The sequence below is a fragment of the Aethalodelphis obliquidens genome, unplaced genomic scaffold, assembly GCF_003676395.1.
Source record: "Aethalodelphis obliquidens isolate GAN/ISIS:26980383/991018 unplaced genomic scaffold, ASM367639v1 scaffold10, whole genome shotgun sequence".
Lineage (NCBI taxonomy): Eukaryota > Metazoa > Chordata > Mammalia > Artiodactyla > Delphinidae > Aethalodelphis > Aethalodelphis obliquidens.
The window spans coordinates 17,969,677-17,988,672 of NW_020837954.1; positions in this window are offsets into that span (position 1 = coordinate 17,969,677).

The following is an 18,996-nucleotide window of genomic DNA, read 5'->3' on the forward strand; positions in this document are numbered from 1 at the left end:
GAGACATATCAGATGGTATCTATTCTGTCAGATTGGGTTCTGAAGCAGGGCATGTAATTTAGAGCACCCAGCCTACTTACAATGATTGTATTGTGTGTGAGAAAAACTTGGTTATTTATAAGCCACTAAGAATTTTGTTTATTGTTACTGCAATATAACTTAATATATCCTGTCTAATGCATAAATTATTATCAGTGGTAAATATCATACAAAAATTGAAGTTGTGTATGTGTATTCTGTAATTAAATTATTATAGTAGGCTGGAAAGATGATGATCCTATTTATATAGTGGCATATTATTTGGTCAACCTGTGTCTGTGGAAACATGGAAGCATATCAAGTATGTAATACACTTGTAGCTCTAGGGGAAAAATTTGGAAGTAAAATGCTAGTACTATGACTTGATTTCTGGGGACATATTTAGTAAAGTAATACAAGGTGAGAAAAGAAATAAATATATCAGAAAAGAATTGGCTAGTTTGAAAGCAAAACTGAAAAGACTAGAAAAAGCCCACAAATTTGACAATTTGCAGGTTTGGAATTGCCATTGCTTCTAATCCCAAAAAGTAAAAGTCAGATTTGAGAAATACTTTCAGCAATAATTGCCAGTTAAACTCAGTGTTGTATCAAGGATCAAGTGAAGTATACAATGGTCACACCCAATAGTCATAATCACTAAACCTATAAAAATTTCTCAGACTTAGCATCCAATTAATGATGTGTCATGAAATAAAATTACTCCACTTAGAACAAAGGACTTAATGGAAAGGAATGTCTTTCCTACTAAAGCCTGATAATCATATTTAATCTAAGAGATAGTCATATGGGAAGATTCATGGAAATATGAAAAAATATAACTATATTTGACACTTACTTAAGTATACCTAATTATAAAATTCGAAGAAAAAAAACCAGGGTCTTTGGTTATGCAACAGTTACTTGCATATGATACCAATAGCGCAAGTAACAACAACAAAAAAAACAACATAATACTTATGAGTTTTAAAAATTAAAATTTCTTACACTTTAAAGCATACCATTCAGTAAAAAAGATTGTTAATAGACTGGAAGAAAATAGTGGCAAATAATATATCTGATAAAGGTCTTATGTCCAAAACATATAAAGAATTTTTACTACTCAATAACAAAAAGGCAAATGACCCACCTAAAACAATGGATAAAAGATTAGGGTAGGCATATCTGCAAAGAAGATATAGGATTGAACAATAAGCACAACAAAAGATGCACAGCATTTGTGATTAGGCAAATGTAAATCAAAACCACAACGAGATATCACTTCCCACACACTAGAATGGCTATCGTCAAAAGATAATACAGAGTGATGTTGACAAGAATGTGGAAGAATTTAAAACCTCACATATTGTGACTGGGAATGTAAAATGGTGCAGTGACTTTGGAAAAGTTTTTGTGCACAATAATCAAAAAGTGGAAACAGTCCAAATGTCCATCATTTGGTGAATCAATAATAAACGTGGTTATACATACAGTGAAATATTACTTGGCCATAAGAAAAAATAAATTGTTGGTACATGCTACTACATGGATGAACCTCAAAAACATGTTAAGTAAAAGAAGCCAGACACAAAAGAATTCATTTTATGATCCCATTTATATAAAATATCCAGAAAAGGCAAATATCTGGAGGCAAATGTAAGTTTCTGGTTGCATAGTACTGGGAGTGGGGATAGAGAATGATTGTAAATAGGCATAAGGTTTCTCTTTGAGGTGATAGAGATGTTCTAAGTTTATATTGTGATAGTTGAACATTTTTATTAATATGCTAAAACTTATTGATAAGCTTAACACCAGTGTTTATTGAGATACATACATATTAATTTAATGAAACAAAGTATACTGATAGTAACTCTGAGTGCAGCTATGAGTACATGTACCTAGATCAAACAGACACAAAACTAGGTATTTTAGATTTATACTGACAAAATAATAATCAGCTTGGACTAAAAGATATTGTGATTGTGGCTTAAAACTTTTGAGAGGCAATTTTCCATAGGTTTGTCATGTTTCTTCATGTTTTGTGAAGTGTGGTTCCGATTGCCCTTGTTTCAGAATATCTTTTCAAGGATTTCTGTATGGAAAATAGCTTTGAAAAACACAATGACTCGCTCTGTACCAAAAGGGAAGATAGTGATAGTATCTCCTTACAGAGCAAACGGTGAGGATGCTTACTTACCTTTTAAGAGAGATGGAGTGCACTAAACTTAGGAGTCCTCATCTGAACCACAATATGATTAATATGCAATGTCACCTGGCCTTTGCCATGTCACCATGTGAGAATTGGGGCTCAGTGAACTGGAACAAAACAGGCTGAAACTCTATTGCTAATGCTATAGATAATAAACTATCCTTCATCTCTGACTCAGGCATCTCATGTCTTCTACCAGCAACCATGATGTTTCTTGCATGTAAGATAAAATCTCACTTTTCATATTTCATGACAAAAACAGCCCTTACACATGAAATAGATTGAGAAAACTCCCACCAATCAGGTACCTAGTATCATGGAGACCAAAATGTTATTAAAGAACAAACCATTATACCCACCAAATTTTGTATAAGAATATAAGAAATACCCTGGAAGGTGTCTCTGTTATGGAGTAGGAACAAAATACACAAGAAAACCACCTTGAGCAATGGAGTGGAAAATGCATATTCCAGTTGTTCAGTTCTTTCACAAGAAACTTTGTTTGACTCAGAGATTACACAGCCCAGCAGAGGAGAGCATTAAATGATAGAATATCAGGAACAATGGGGAATGTATAACATTTTGATTCAAATGATAAAGTTTTCAGAAAGTAGTGTTGCAATGAATAACATTGGCTTTGAAGTTCAATCATTCATTTATCTAACGAAGTCTGAGGCAGGTCCGTCTATAAATGTTTTGTAATCTCCATCTGTGGATGTTTTGTAAATAATGATTTAGAATATAACTTGTGGGAGAAAGGTTTACTATGACCAGCTACTCAGTCTTTGGGAAGAACTCACCACCTACATTGATAAATACATGTCAGTGTATATACACACAGATGCACAGATTCACAGCTGATTAAATTTATCAGATAAACAAGAATTGGACTGAAAATAAATAATTTAATCTGGCAATTTTGTAGAATCATGGATAAAATAAATGATTGCTTTTTTAAATACAATGTTGATATGCTACACTTTTTATTCTTTTTTATCACTTAAGTATATAATAGTGATTTTTGTCAAGTGACAAAGTATGTTAACTGAAGTGAATAAGAAACCCTTTTACTTCTAGTTAAAAGGAAATATTTTATGTAACATAAACACTTATTTTTAATGACTCATATTTGCATTGAATGAACAATGTTCAATCTCATATCTGAGAGTGGTATTTGGTAAAGCTTATTTGGACAAAACAGAATTATGATGCTGAGTGATATATAGTACTGGTGATTTTTCTGGCTTGTGAATCATTTTCCAGGGTTTAGAATGGCAGATTTTTTTCTAACAATGTTATGAATTCAACCCAATGCCAATTATCTACCATATTCTTCTCTATGAATTGCTTTTATGCACCCAAAGGACATTCAAAAAGGACAAACATTGTATATTAATAATTCAGATTTGTAAGTTTATTTGAGCATTTTATAGGACACAAAAGTTCTAATCTGATTTTCATATGCTTTCTTTAATCTGAAGTATTGCTTAGCTTCATTCAGCTGCTTAATATATTAAGCTGTGATATAACTCCAAGTAATAGGTTTCACAATTATGATTAATGATGAAATTTTTAAGCCCATGCACAATATAAAAAACTCTATGTACCAGTTCTGAATTAATAAAATACAATATTACAAAATGAATCAGTGATTACTTCTTTAAAATATCTGTGGGTGTGGGAACTCAAATACATAAATTCCTTTCTGTAAGAAACAAAAGCAGAGGAATTGAGAAAAATATGGGTCGCAGTTCCACAGAATTTTTAGTTTTGCAATGTTATGCCCTTTGATATCATTTTATAATATTACAGAAAACATCTTAATATTACAATTTAGCTAAGTATGACTTCAGATCATATCAATATAGGGTCTATTCAGAGTGCTTATGTATCTATCTAGAACTTCCACTTCTTTTGGTATTTGCTTTATGTCCATCTAGAGTATTATAATATTTATTATTTTCATGATATAGTGTATGAAATAATATTACTTATATATGCCATAAGTAGACAATATATATGCCATAAGTAGACAATATATATGTCATGAATATAAAGGATATCCAATATATATTGTAATTCATTTAAATAAAGACACTAAATGATGATTTCTTTTTCTAAGAATTACAAATGTCACAAAGTTATTATTGTATTAGAAACACATTTTTTGAAAATTTAGAAGGAAAAGCCTATTTGAGTTAATATATAAAAATATCTAGGCTAGAACTAGGCTAGCCTAGTCTAGGCTACTCATTCTGCAGGAAGAAATGTTGTATATAATACAAATATTCATATAATTTTAATATCTACTACAAGAGAGTCAGCATTCTAAATATAACTAATTTTTGGATTTTGCTTTATTTTCATAGCTATAATTAAAAATGGAAACACTATATAAATTATATTTTAAATATATATTTCATATTCTATTATATCCTATAATAGACACATCAACTTATTCTAATTAAAACCTTTTGGAGAAAATACATCCTAGCCTTAGAGCAATTTATGATACCTGATTCTCTATATTATTTTTTAAATTGTTGAATTTTCAAAACACTGTTCATGTCTTCCATTATTTAAAATAAGTGTGTAGTTTCCAATTATTTCTATTTTTTTACAATGAGAATGCATATAATTGCTTTACTAAATTCCAAAAGCTTGAAATTTATGAAATGTACGTTTACTTATTATCTTTTACAAACACTGCAAGAATGACAAAAAGTAATTTTTAAAAAAATTATAAGTACTAAAATAGAAAAGTAAAGAAAAAGGAAGCGTATCTTTAATGGACATAATTTGGCTGAATTTCTCAAGGAGAGAAAACAAAATGAATACAATGATTAGAAGGGAATGCTTTAGAGATTGAGGTCTTTATAGGGCTGCCCCAACCTCAGAGGTCCAAGAAACAATAAGTAAGGAAAGTATGCTAAGGTATTATGTAAGTGATTAATTCATGTAGCAGATTTGAAGAAATGAGGATATGTAATGGACACAGGAAACATATATACCATTGAGTACAAATACTGAGGCACAAAGAAATTCAGTGCCTCCAGGTAGACATGGAGCCCAAAAGTAGTGTTTACCTACCAGGAAAACAAGTTATTGGAATAACATATTGGTATTATGAATTGTTCCTCCCAACCAAAGCTTCTGAGGCAGACCATAGTACAAAAAGTAGCTTCCATAGTCTAGGGCTTGTCTTTCAAATTTTTTAATCTGGTGATTAAAAAACAAATATTTTCATCTTGTGTTTTAAAATATATTACTCCTTTCCTTAAGAGTTTCTGGGTGCTGAGTCATAATTAAGAAAATCTTTATCTCCCCTTGAACTACTGAAACAAATATAGTACTTGTGCTACTAAATAACCAAGAGATTACTGAAGAAATCAAATAAAAAATTAAAAAAATATGTAGAAACAAATGACAATGAAAACATGATGATCCAAAACCTATTGGATGCAGCAAAAGCAATTCTAAGAGGGAAGTTAATAGCAATTCAATGTCACCTCAAGAAACAAGAAAAATCTCAAATAAACAATCTAACCCTACATTTAAAACAACTAGAGAAAGAAGAACAGAGACAACGCAAAGTCAGTAGAAAAAAGAACTCATAAAGATCAGCGCAAATGAAATAGAAACGAAGAAAACAATAGCAAAGATCAATAAAACTAAAAGCTGGTTCTTTGAGAAGATAAACAAAATTGATAAACCCTTAGGCAGATTCACCAAGAAAAAAAGGGAGAGGATGCAAATCAATAAAATTAGAAATGAAAAAGGAGAAATCACAACTCACACTGCAGAAATACAAAGGATTATAAGAGGCTACTACAAAAAAACTATATGCCAATAAAATGGACAACCATGAAGAAATGGACACATTCTTGGAAAGGTACAATTTTCCAAGCCTGAACCAGGAAGAATTAGAAAATATAAACAGACCTATCACAAGTAATGAAATTGAAACTGTAATTAAAAACCTTCCAACAAACAAAAGTCCAGGATCAGATGGCTTCACAGGTGAATTCTATCAAACATTTAGAGAAGAGCTAACACCAGTCCTTCTCAAACTCTTCCAAAAATGGGCAGAGGGAGAAACACTCCCAAATTAATTCTACAAAGCCACCATCACCCTGATACCAAAACCAGACAAAGATGTCACAAAAAAAGAAAATTATAGACAGTATCACAGATGAACATAGATGCAAAAATCCTGAACAAAATACTAGCAAACAGATTCCAACAACACATTAAAAGGATCATACACCATGATCAAGTGGGATTTATCCCAGGAATGCAAAGATTCTTCAATATACACAAATCAATCAATGTGATACACCACATTATCAAATTAAGGAATAAAAACTATATGATCATCTCAATAGATGCAGAAAAAGCTTTTGATAAAATTCCACACCGATTTATGATAAAAACTCTCCAGAAAATGGGCATAGAGGGAACCTACCTCAACATAATAAAGGCCATATATGACAAACCCACAGCAAGCATCATACTCAATGGTGAAAAACTGAAAACATTTCCTCTAAGATCAGGAACAAAACAAGGATATCCACTCTCACCACTATTATTCAACATACTTTTGGAAGTCCTAGTCACAGCAATCAGGGTAGAAAAAGAAATAAAAGGAATACAAATTGGAAAAGAAGAAGTAAAACTGTCACTGTTTGCAAATGACATGATACTATACATAGAGAATCCTAAAGATGCCACCAGAAAACTACTAGAGCTAATCATTGAATTTGGTAAAGTAGCAGGATACAAAATTAATGCACAGAAATCTCTTGCATTCCTGTACACTAATGATGAAAAATCTGAAAGAGAAGTTAAGGAAACACTCCCATTTACCATTGCAACAAAAAGAATAAAATACCTAGGAATAAATCTGCCTAAGGACGTGAAAGACTTGTACTCAGAAAAGTATAAAACACTGATGAAAGAAATCAAAGATGACATAAACAGATGGAGAGATATACCATGTTCTTGGAGTGGAAGAATCAACATTGTGAAAATGACTATAGTACCCAAAGCAATCTACAGATTCAATGCAATCCCTATCAAACTACCAATGGCATTCTTCACAGAATTAGAATAAAAAACCTTACAGCTCCTATGGAAACATAAAAGACCCTGAGTAGCCAAAGCAATCTTGAGAAAGAAAAATAGAGTTGGATGAATCAGGCTCTCTGACTTCAAACTATACCACAAATCTACAGAAATCAAGACAGTATGGTACTGGCACAAAAACAGAAACATAGATCAATGATACAGGATAGAATGCCCAGAGATAAACCCATGCACATATGGTCACCTAACTTATGACAAAGGAGGCGAGAACATACAATGAAGAAAAGACAGCCTTTTCAATAAGTGGTGCTGGGAACACTGGACAGCTAAATGTAAAAGAATGGAATTAGAACATTCCCTAACACCATACACAAAAATAAACTCCAAATGGATTACAGACCTAAATGTAAGGCCAGACACTATAAAACTCATAGAGGAAAATATAGGAAAAACAATCTTCGACATAAACCACAGCAATGTCTTTTTTAACCCATCTCCTAGAGTAACGTAAATAAAAACAAAAATTAACAAATGAGACTTAATGAAACTTAAAAGCTTTTGCACAGCAAAGGAAACCATAAACAAGACAAAAAGACAACCCTCAGAATGGGAAGTAAATAATTGCAAATAAAACAACAGAGAAAGGATTAATCTCCAAAATATACAAACAGCTCATGGAGCTCAATATCAGAAAAACAAACAATCCAAATAAAAAATGGGCAGAAGACCTAAATAGACATTTTACCAAGGAAGACATACAGATTGCCTAGAGGCACATGAAAAGATGCTCAACATCACTAATTATTAGAGAAATGCAAATCAAAACTACAATGAGGTGTTACCTCATGCCAGTCAGAATGGCCATTATCATAAAATATAGAAACAGTAAATGCTAGAAAGGGTGTGGTGAAAAGCAAACCCTTTTGCACCGTTGGTGGGAATGTAAACTGATACAGCCACTATGGAAACAGTATGGGGGTTCCTTAAAAAACTAAAAATAGAACTACCATACGACCCAGCAATCCCACTACTGAGCATATACCCTGAGAAAACCATAATTCAAAAAGAGACATGTACCACAATGTTCACTGCAGCACTATTTACAATAGCCAGGACATGGAACCAACCTATTGACTTTTTAAACATTTTGTTTTCAGCAGTTACAGTGTGAACTTTTCAAGGACATGATTACAACTTAATCTTCTTCATATTCTCAAGGTTTATAATAGGGACAGCCACACAGTAGATGTTAGACTAAAATGTGTTGATTTTCCTATTGCAATAATTTAAATAACAAGTTTTACTGCTACAAGTACTTTGTAATAAACTTTAGAAGAATTATCTACATATTTGTATTAGTCTCGTTTATCCAGTAATTACTTCTTATAATATTTTTATTTTATTTGTAAATCTCTATATTAATATACCCCAAAATTAATTTTTGTAAAGTTGTACCATTATGAAACCATAAGATAGACTCAAGCTTCACAAAATTCAAAATATATAATTAGTGTAATTGTATTGTTTTCTTTCATACGTTTCATCATTTCTTTAATATTTGCTTTTCTGTCACTAGAAAAAAATCAAATTGATCTTTGAAATGGGTGCATCCCTGAAATATGTTTAATTATCACTGCCATAGGTAACTGTGCCTACAATGTAGTTTATTGCTACTAAATGCATATTATACTCAGATAAGTATAACAAAATGATAAAATCTATAGTGATAAATAATAGAGTGAAAGCAGAGGTGTTTTGTATAGAAAAGATGTCTCCTGATAAATATGTAACAATTTTTATGGAGTGGCTAGTATGTGCCAATCAATATCTTATAACAGTAAAGAAAATAGCTTATGTGATTTTAGCTTCATAAAATGAATATGGAATAATGAAAAAATGACAAAATTGAGAACTTAAATTCAACTTAATGAAAAATTTAACTAAATGTTTAAGCTTAAATGTAACTTAATGTTAAAAAAAATAGATATTACTTAAAGGAATTATAATCTCTCAGCGATAGAGATGTTCAAACTTTAGATACTAGCATTCCAAGGCTTTGATTCATGAAAGAGGCCATCTAAGAAAAGGTAGCATGATGACCCTAATTTTTTTTTACTGCTATTTTGGGAATGTAAGAGCTGTACTTAAAGATTATGTTAATTATATTAAATGCCAGAAAATGCTCTGTTAAAAAAAAAAGAGAGAAAAGTACAAATAGGGGTCTGTACATCTTAAGAGATATAAACTTTTTAGTTAAGTGATGTGGGTGATGAAAAAAGAATGTGGATAAACTGTAATGCCCCATCAACTACATTCATACATAGATAATTAGGCAAAGGTAGTGGGGAAGAGTTGCAATGCCATATATGTTGAGGCATACAATTTTCTGACAGAAACCACAAACTGGAAATGACATGGTAGAACTTTAGATGTAGAATTGAGGCAGAACTGAACCAAAAGAAATTTAACTAACTTGTCTATTAACAAAATAAGTCTAGAAATGATGTAGTTTGTTTCAGATTGAAGAACGGGGGAAAATAACTTAGATAAAATATTTTGTAGTAAAAAGGAAAATTAAGAACATCCTGGAGATTTATGAGATAATATTTCTTAAAATTAGGTACTATGGGATTCTAGTGTCATAAAACTGGAATATTTAGCATACATTCTTTAAAAAAAGCAATTACACAAAGCCAAAAGTATTATAAAGAGAGGAAACACATACAAAATGAAAGCTAGACATATGAGCTATAGAAAGGAATGCAAGAAAATTATCATAAGAAAAATTTTCATCAGAATTATTAAAATATTAAAATGATGGCACAGAAAATGGGTTCAATGAAATAAAGAATGTCAAGACAGAAGAAGACAAAAATGTAAATAAGGTAAGAAATTAGAGAGAAAGCATTCTGCTAAATGTTGTTTTCCAAGGAATATAATTTTTAAAATGTGAAAATCAATAATCTATAACACAGTAGGAGAAAATATTTATGTGTCAAGTAGAGAATTTTGTGTGTGAATTCTATAGAATTCAGGTTTCTATAGAAAGTGAATGAAAATATAACCACAACAACCTAAATATAGTGCGGGGTTTAAATATAAATAAAAATATTTATGGTAGATTTACTTTGAGTTTTTTAAGGAACCTTCATACTGTTCTCCATAGTGGCTGCACCAATTTACATTCCCATGCCTCCCTTTTCTCCACACCCTCTCCATCATTTATTGTTTGTGGATTTTTTGATGATAGCCATTCTGACAGGTTTGAGGTGATATCTCATTGTAGTTTTGCTTTGCATTTCTCTAATATTTAGTGATGTTGAACATCTTTTCATGTGCCTCTTGGTCATCTGTATGATGTCTTCTTTGGAGAAATGTCTATTTAGGTCTTCTGCCCATTTTTTGATTGCACTGTTTGTTTTGATGATATTAAGCAGCTTGAGCTGTTTGTAAATTTTGGAGACTAATCCCTTGTTGGTCACATCATTTGCAAATATTTTCTCCCATTCTGTGGGTTGTTGTTTTGTTTTGTTTACGGTTTCCTTTGTTGTGCAAAAGCTTTTGAGTTTTATTAGGTCCCATTTGTTTATTTTTGTTTTTATTTCCATTATTCTGGGAGATGAATCAAAAAAGATATTGCTGCAATTTATGTCAGAGTGTGTTCTGCCTATGTTTTCCTCTAAGAGTTTTATAGTGTCTGGCCTTACATTTAAGTCTTTAATCCATTTTGAATTTATTTTTGTGTAGGGGTTAAAAAATGTCCTAATTTCATTTTTTTACATGTAGCTGTCTGGTGTTCCCAGCACCATTTGTTGAAAAGACTGTCTTTTCTCCATTGCATAATCTTGCCTCCTTTGTCATAGATTAATTGACCATAGGTGCCTGGGTTTATTTCTGGGCTTTCTATTCTGTTCCATTGATCTATATTTCTATTTTTGTGCCAGTACCATACTGTTTTGATAACTGTAGCTTTGTAGTATAGTCTGAAGTCAAGGAGCCTGATTCCTCCAGCTCCGTTTTTCTTTCTCAAGTTTGCTTTGACTATTTGGGATCTTTTGTATCTGCATACAAATTTTAAGATTTTTTTTGTTCTAGTTCTGTGAAAAATGCCATTGGTAATTTGATAGGGATTACATTGAATCTGTAGAGTGCCTTGGGTATAGTCATTTTGACAATAGTGATTCTTCCAATCCAAGAACATGGTATATCTCTCCATCCGTTTGTGTCATCTTTGATTTCTTTCATCAGCATCTTATAGTTCCCGGAGTACAGGTCTTTTGTCTCCTTATGTAGGTTTATTCCTAGATATTTTATTCTTTTTGATGAAATGGTAAATGGGATCAGTTCTTCAATTTCTATTTCTGATCTTTTGTTGTTAGTGTATAGAAATGCAATAGATTTCTGTGTATTAATTTTTTATCCTGTAACTCTATTGAATTCATTGATGAGCTCTAGCAGTTTTCAGGTAGCATCTTTAGGATTTTCTATGTATAATATCATGCCATCTGCAAACAGTGATAGTTTAACTTCTTTTCCAATTTGGATTCCTTTTATTTCTTTTTATTTCACCTTCTTATTAAATTTATTTTTGAGTAGTTTTGTTGTTCATGTACCATAATGTGCAATATTTATCTGAGAGTCAGAAAAATTATGTTGTCAGAGAAGTGCACCTCAGATAGCTTAAGCCCAGGTAAATCTTAGCCTGGATTCTGGAAGTGAAACCCAAGTGTCAATAGAATGTAATGTTTCTGACTTTTTTCACTAGGTTTTCTATTTTATCTTTCTTCCAATTGTGTGTTTTCATTTTGTTCCTCCTTTGTTTACAATCAATAAGTTTTTCCCCACTAGTGGCAAAGATGACTGGGTATTTAGTTTTGTGGTCTGACCATTTGATGATCTCTGTAGATTAATAGTAAATGTCTCTTCTCTTTTTGTAGAAAATCTGGTTTGTTAGTCTTTTTCTGTTGATTTATTTGTCTATATTTTTAGCTTATATCAGTTAAGAATGTATGCTCCCAGTGAAGGAGAATCACTTTCTGATATCTAAAAATGTGAATTTTTGTTTTTTTCTTTACTCTTTACCTGTGTCTGAAGTTACAGATATGAAATCATAAGTACTCTGTGTCTATAATTCAGAAAGCCTTTACCTCTCATTTGGTAAATCTGTAATGTTTTTCTATCTTTAGAGAGTATCAGTATATTATAAACTTTCCAAAATAGATGTTGTCTGATGGCTTGGAGATATGAATAAGCACACATATGTTTATCAGTATTAAGTATTATACAAGCATACATTTATTCTACTTTTTTTTTTCCTTTCCTGAGCTTATACAGGATGACTAGTCAAATAAGTTAACATTATTTCTGAGTAATTTTAAAAATTATTTTAGCAGTACACATATTTTGTAGTATGCCTGCTTGATGTTAATTTCCAGGATATTCAGGTAACTTAAAATCTTGGATTGATATAAAAAATTGATTTTAGGGGCTTCCCTGGTGGCGCAGTGGTTGAGAGTCCGCCTGCTGATGCAGGGGACACGGGTTTGTGCCCTGGTCCGGGAAGATCCTACATGCTGCAGAGCGGCTGGGCCCATGGGCCATGGCCGCTAAGCCTGCTCGTCCAGAGCCTGTGCTCCGCAACAGGAGAGGCCACAACAGTGAGAGGCCCACGTACCACAAAAAAAAAAAAAAAATTGATTTTAATTAATGTATAATCACTAGATTTCTAAATAATTTCTAATGGGGAAAGAATTCTGAAACATTCATTATAAAGCATAAATTTAAGCTTATATACTTTTACTTCTTATTTTTATGTTATATATATAGAGATTATGTCTTTTGGTAATATTACTGATTTTGTTTGTTCCTGCTACTTTAAGAAGATGAATAAGGGATGTGTGACTGTAGAGTTTTTTACCTTTGCTCACAGTTTTGATAGTCTGCCAAATGCATGAGTATACCAGACAGTTCTCAATTGTTCATTCCTGGTCCCCAGTTGTCTCTGTGAAATAGAAGTTAGTTAACTGGCTAAAGTTAATTAATATGAGTAGTTGAATCTATACTCGGAGCAGTAGTGACAGGAATACAGTTATGCAGATGCTTTTGTTTTACAAGGAAATAAGCAGCTTGATCTACAGCACTGAATCTCAGACTGTTTTGGTTTCCAGCCCTCTTTATACTTTTGGGCTTACTGAAGTCTCTGAGGAGCTTTTGTTTATGTGGGTTATAACATCAATGTTTACCATGTTGAGAATGTGAAGCTTAAAAGTCATTAAGTACATATTTTCAATTCATCTGAAGATAGCAATGATGAACATAGTGCATTTTAACAAAAATAAGGTCTTGGTATATTGTGAAAATAGCTTTGACTTCATAAATCCCCTGAGGGAGAACTGCTGACGTAAAGTATTAGTTTTTCTCAGAACATGAAATAATAATGGATAAAACTTGGAAAGTGAATTTCATTTGCTTTGTTTAGAAAAACTGAGTTTGTAAAAAAAATACAATAAAATGTGTTAAAATCAAGAAAATTTCACTCAAACTTGATGGGTTTGCCTCCTTGGTTTATTGATGAATAATTTGGCTGCAATATGATAGATTTTTTTATCTTACATATAATCTGTCTTGTTAGAAATGATTTTATTTCTTAGAGTAATTTTTTGTGCTTTTTGTTGAATCTATTTCTCTTTCATATTAAAATCTTGGTACCCCACAACAAACTAGTAAACTCCAGTTGTGTAAACTAAAAGTGTTTTAACTCATATTTTATTCTTACTGACTTCCAAATATTAAGAAATTTACTAGATTTCTTCTTTTTCATGGAAATGCACTGATTTGCAGATGTTCAGTAAGCGTTCATCCACATATTGCTAGGATATATTTAGGGTTTATTTAGTCAAATCAATTGTGTAACTGAGATCTTACCTTGAGAATGTTGTTTATTTAATCAGATAGAAGAGACCACATTTAAGAAATAAATGTTGGCTATATTTGTAGAGCTAGTACATACAGAACCTCCTCAGAGATGGTGAAATTCCCAGTTTTATAATGAGGGCTATTGTTATGATGGTGGATACTGTTGGATTAAAATTTTTTGTGATTGTCATTGACTGGAATATATTACACTAATAATAACACTATTATAAGAAATATTGATGTAATGTTTTGTGTTAAAAATATTTAGTGGATGCTTCTCTGGCTCCTGGGTTAAATATGTTAAGACAGGCATAATAGCTAGTCTATTTATTTTGAAGCTGATTTTAATTATTAATCAGTGTGAGCTTATTACTATAATTATTGTTCCTGAGATGATGGTTACTAGGATGGTAGTAAAAATAAGGGGAATTATTAGTATGGAAAGGATATAAATCAACATTTTCAGGATATAGCCTGGCTGGTGTATGGGTTACAGGGTTCCATCTTGACAGGTAGTAAGGGAGAACATGTCTTGGTAGGCCAGGAACCTTAATAAACTTTAGGCATATTGAAAATAGAAGAAGTCACCTAATTTTATAGATATTGAAGGAGAAACCTGGTAGAGTGTCTTAAGATTAGTTTCCTAGCAAATTCTAAAGGCTTTTAAAAGTTCAATCCAACTTTCCTTATGAAATCTTTTAGTTAATAGTTTAGTAGTGACATTTACGGCGTTAGGGGTTGGTTATTCAATAGTACGTGGCTCTAGATTTGCAAAGCAAATTAGAAAAACAAATGTATGCTTAATTGACATTCTCCTTGCACTTATATAAATAATCAGAACAACATAATGGTGGCAGGTTTTTGTGATTTGTTTTTGCATCAAGAATAATCTTGCTTTGTGATCATTATGATCACAGGTGAGGAGTACTAGGAAAAATGGTACAGTATTGAAATGGGCAAAAACAATTACTGGATGTCCTCTAGAGCACACTTTGGGGTTATCTCCTGAGCTATTTAAAACTAGGTACATTGTTAAAAAATTGAATCATGTGGATGATAATACACATGATTTTTGTCCATAGGAATCCAAATGAACTTTATGAGATACTTCTGATTATTGTACTGTGAATATTGACAAGTTTTACTTCTATTTGGAAATTTATTTCAGTATTCCTTTTTGCCTAATTGTAATATCTTAATGGTACCGTCATTGACTAATTACATACATTTTTGACGTGTATTTTTTTTTGCCAAAAATAGTTGGCATTAGATTTTTCCTCTGATACATTAAATATCAAAATATACTAATCATATCATCATTGTTTTAAGATAATAAAAGAGTGACCTATCAAAGAAACTTATTCATCTGTATAAGGAGCAAAAACACATGCTCAGATTTTCAAGAAATGAGAAAATGTATTCCCAGTGAACACTTCAAAAATTAGTTTTCTTTGGTACAATATTACTCTCAGGGAACAAGAAATTACATAAAATACTGGAAAATCTAAATAATACTTCTAAATCCAAAAAGTGATAATAATTTCCAAAATCTAAGATGTTATATATAATAATGAGAATTTAATAATACTAATATATCCTAAGATTATAGCCATAGTTAACAAATATTAGAAGAGGGCTAATAAAAATATATTGTGATTTATAGAGGATCAAATGACATTATGGGTTTTGACAATAAAAGTGAACTAATATATTAATAATCTTAATGGGAATATTAAGTTGATCAGAAATTTGTATGTATACATTACTATTAATACTGTATAATACAAGAAAATAAAACATCCAAATAACTAAAAACAGAAAGTGAGTTTTACACAAAGCCTAAAAACCAAAAGGATAGAATAAAATTGTTGCATAAGGTAAGGGTCTTTATAATTAGTGAGTAAAGTCTTCATTTTGCAATAAATATTATTTAGAGCACTAACTAAAGATTTTGGGAACAATAAATATGGTCTCCACTTTGAATTTCCTTGGAGAACACTCTTAAAATTGTTTTTTGGCATCTCCTTGGAAGTTGAAACCTGTGCAGTCTGCACAACTATAGGAGGCAATCCTGAGTACCTACCATAACCTTATTCCAAAAGGATAGGTTAAGCATTGAAAATTAAGCTCCAAACCACAAAAGAATTGGAAAATGTGAAAGAATATAGACTTTCACAAGTTTGAAGGCAAATGAATGAATGGAGAATTTTCAATTATATGATAAAAGTTGTAATCCTTAATATACAAGTGTACCTCTAAATAGTGTCAATATACAATTAAAACTTATTTGTGTATATTTTTTAATTGCTCTCCCAATACTGTAAATTTTATATAGGATATCTCAGTAAGTTTGTTTAATTTTACAGTACACAAATAGAAAAATACATACCTCAGTAGAAAAACAGGTGAAGTATATTAACATCTATTTTACAAAGAATAATTTCAAAATGCCAATAAACAAGTATTACTAGTGATCTAGGAAATGCAGAGTAATAGAGTTTTTTTCCTTTACCCAGCTTGAAATGATTACAGATTAAAATTCACATGCTACTTAGATTTTATGTTAATAGTTATAGTGTACAGATGTTAAAAGAGAATAAATTAACATGAAGTTTCTGAAATACAAAGTTGTAATAGGCACCAGATTAAACAAAACATGGTATCAATGACCCAGGAATTACATCACCAATAAATTATGTTAAAATGCAATAAGTTGGGCTTCCCTGGTGGCGCGGTGGTTGAGAGTCCGCCTGCCGATGCAGTGGACACGGGTTCGTGTCCCAGCCCGGGAAGATGCCACATGCCGCGGAGCGGCTGGGCCCGTGAGCCATGGCCGCTGAGCCTGCGTCTCCGGAGCCTGTGCTCCGCAACAGGAGAGGCCACGACAGTGAGAGGCCCGCGTACCGCAAAAAAAAAAAAAAAGTGCAATAAGTTTGCAAATTTATATATGTAAGTATATTCTAGACAGTAACACAATATTGTAAACCACAGAAGTGACTGTAAATATAGGTATATTTAAATCTATTATAACATATCTGCACAATGGAATTGTATTTAGTTTTAAAAGAAAAATATAAATGTGTATATAAAAATAAAAATATTATAATGATGTAGTAATAAATGAAAATACTACGATTAGTAAGACAGTGTATGTACATAGATAATTATAAAATAAACAAGATTGTGTTATTAAAATTTTTCTAAACACACCCATAGGATTAAGAATAGTAAACAATCTTTTCAACAAGAATGTGAAAAAGGGGAAATAAACCTATTGATTGGATATTCTTTTTAGAGAAGTATATGACATCTGTCTTTCCACTGACTCCCTTTGTTCCATAACGAGATACTTTCATGGCCTAGGCATTTGTCTTTTTGGAATAGATGTAGGTAATGGCAACTAAATTGTCATTAGCTCCTTCTGAGTCCTAAGTCTATTCTCTTATCTTTCCCTCCAGTGCCTGTTTGGAGTGGGAAAAGGTTTCACTGAGCATTCTTAAAACACATTAACTGCAATAATTTACAGTGTTCCTAGAGCCTACTCCCTATTTTCAAGCAGGGCTGACCTGTTCAGCTATTTCCCTAAAGGAAAATTTTCTACTCTTCAAGTAGAACCATATCTTTCAGTAATGTGTATTGAATCTCATCAGGTGCTTTTATCTGAATGTATTGAGTTCCTCACAAGGTTTTCTTCCTCTCATCTTTTAGAATTGTGAATTATTTAAATAGATATTTCTAATATTAACCAACTTTAAATCCCAAATAAATCTTTCTACGTCATTATGATCTATTTTTACTTTTTTTTTTTTTTTTTTTTTTTTTTTTTTTTTTTTTTTTTTTTTTTTGCGGTACGCGGGCCTCTCACTGTTGTGGCCTCTCCTGTTACGGAGCACAGGCTCCGGACGCACAGGCTCAGCGGCCATGGCTCACGGGCCTAGCCGCTCGGCGGCATGTGGGATCCTCCCAGAGCGGGACATGAACCTGCGTCCCCTGTATCAGCAGGCGGACCCTCAACCACTGCGCCACCAGGGAAGCCCTATTTTTACTTTTTACACACTGATGGATTCAATTTGTTAATATTAAATTAAGAATTTGCAGTATATAAAAGTGAGAATTGCCTAAATGTTTCTTCTCTTGTACTGATTTTGTGTATTTTGGGTATTAAGTTGAAACATCCTTCATTAACTGATTGAATGGGATTTCTACATTTTCTTGTTAGATTTTTATACTCTGACCTAGTCAGGATAGGGAGGAATGAGGCTCCAACTACCTTCTTACTAAGAATGACAGTTTTCACTAATCAAGTGTTCTTCTGATCTGATCTCAAAGAGTTATATACAGTTACTTTAGATTCAGACTGCATTTTAAAACAAAATATGATCAGTGTTTGAACTATAATCTGTGTTTTTTTACCCCCCTCCTTCTCAAGGGCTGATGACATATTAACAAATCCCACTTTTCCCTATACTCTAATTGTTATAATTTTTTGAAAATATGTCTTTTTAAAATAATGTATGTTAATATTTGTCCTAATACTTTCTCCAAGTACTTTGCCTTTAAAAGGGTAGTATCATCAACAAAAATTTGAAAGGTATTTTATATTTTCACATTTAATTCTTCCATCTACTAACAGCATATGTATTTTGAAAGATATGTACTTCACATTTAATAAGAGTAAACAGAGGCAGTCACATCTTAATATTATGTATTTTTCATAACACAAAATGTAATCTGCCTATTTAAATGTGTAATATTCTAGAAATCCAAATGAT